The sequence below is a fragment of the Sciurus carolinensis genome, chromosome 19 (assembly GCF_902686445.1).
Source record: "Sciurus carolinensis chromosome 19, mSciCar1.2, whole genome shotgun sequence".
In the NCBI taxonomy this organism is placed as follows: Eukaryota; Metazoa; Chordata; class Mammalia; order Rodentia; family Sciuridae; genus Sciurus; species Sciurus carolinensis.
The window spans coordinates 21,260,131-21,262,001 of record NC_062231.1 but is presented as its reverse complement, the minus strand read 5'-3'; positions in this window follow the sequence as shown (position 1 = coordinate 21,262,001).

Genomic DNA, 1,871 nt, shown 5'->3' with positions numbered 1-1,871 from the left:
CGGCCCCAGCGGGAAGGGCCGCCGAGCAGCCCGCTGAGCGCCCCGCTCCAGGACCGCGGTGCAGAGCGCCCGGGTCAGCTCCCAGCCCCGTCCCGACTTGTGACACGGACACGCTTTTACTTGTGGGGACACCGAGGTTCGTTGTCGAGTCTCCGCCTGCTTCTTAAACGGAGGCAGGGAGCAGAAAGAAACCTGTCGATGCAGCGTGACCTTCAGCTGTTAAGAAACAGCGAAGTCAAGACCCGGAACCTGCGTCAGCGGCTCGGAAAGCGCCGCCACCTTCTTCCCACCAGCTCAGCGGTTTCCATGCGTCACTCTGGGATTCAGATGGGTGGCAGTGACACGAGCGTTCTGAATGACGCGTATGCAGAACAGAGCGAGGCCTGATGGGCACCTAACGTGGACCACGTAGGGTGGCCTTCTCATCACGACCGCCACGAAGTGCAAACGAGCAGCAAGAGACTCACTGCGCGAACAGCGACGGTGATTCTGCGACACGGCGGGACGGTGACTGTCCAGTCGCTTTTCTTTTTAAAACAGGGACAAAATTTCCATGTTGTCTTTGGGACATCTGATTTTTAGCAAGGGAAGAACATCCCGAGGTGACAGGAGACCGACCGCTAAAGGTCACGGGGCGCTTGGAGGATGAGAGCTTTGCTGCAGGGAAAACTAGCGCAGCTGAGGCTTTACGACGGGTTTCCAGAAAACTTTCCTCCCGGAACAAGCGGGGAACAAGCGGAAAACCTCCGGGACCAGGACTTCTCCACGGAGCGCCCTTCCTCCTGCCCTCTCTCCGCGGCCTGCTCGGTGGCCTTGGCGAGTCCCGGCCGCAGCTCTCAGTGCGCCCATCCCCGCGGCGGGAACGCACCAGAGGACATCCCACGCGTCCCCTGGTCAGCTCCTCTGGAATAGGAAGGATTGCATCCACGCGTCCCCTGGTCAGCACGTCTGGAATAGGAAGGATTGCATCCACGCGTCCCCTGGTCAGCACGTCTGGAATAGGAAGGATTGCATCCACGTGTCCCCTGGTCAGCACGTCTGGAGTAGGAAGGATTGCATCCACGCGTCCCCTGGTCAGCACGTCTGGAATAGGAAGGATTGCATCCACGCGTCCCCTGGTCAGCACGTCTGGAATAGGAAGGACGGCATCCCCGGCTTCTGATCAGACCTCACCGTTGTGCGCACTGCGTCCTCGGAAGAGCGGATGGCGTTCGGGCGACGGAGCCCAGTCTGATAAACTGCGCTTCTGTTCCAGAATGAGATGGAGAACATGTGCCACGGACCAGTGAGAGAGAGGCCGAGGAGTGTGTGCGACGGCGGCGGGGGAGCGCGGGACACCGGGGACATGCAGGTGCGCGCACACACACCCGCACAATGCTGCAGCATCTTCAGCCCCACAGCCTGGGGACGATTTCAATAAACCGCGCTCACCTGGGGCAGGAGTTTCTCCACACCAGCACCTGGCCTCTGAGCCAGAGAGCTGTGACTTTCTGGCAATCCTACCCAGAGGTGGCATCTGTCGACCTGCCCTTGGAACCCTGGGTCAGTCAAGAGCTCTGGGGACAAGGAAGGACAGCTGTAGGCCTGGGGAGTGAGAGGATGCAGCTAGAAAAGCACCGGCTCCTTCCAGCTCCCGGGTGCCTCCCTCCAGGGTCACCAGAGCTGCCCTCTGCCCCTCGGTTCTCCTCTTTCCCATCCATGCACATTCCCATCTGCTCTCTCCTTCCTGTATCCCGCCCCTGTCTGCCCAGCCACCTCTCATTAGGGATGGGAACAGATGATCCCCCAACTAACAGAGCTACAGGAGTTTTCTTGGGCTAACCCCTGGTTATTAACACCAAAAAGCAAAATATGATCACTTACCATTTGTT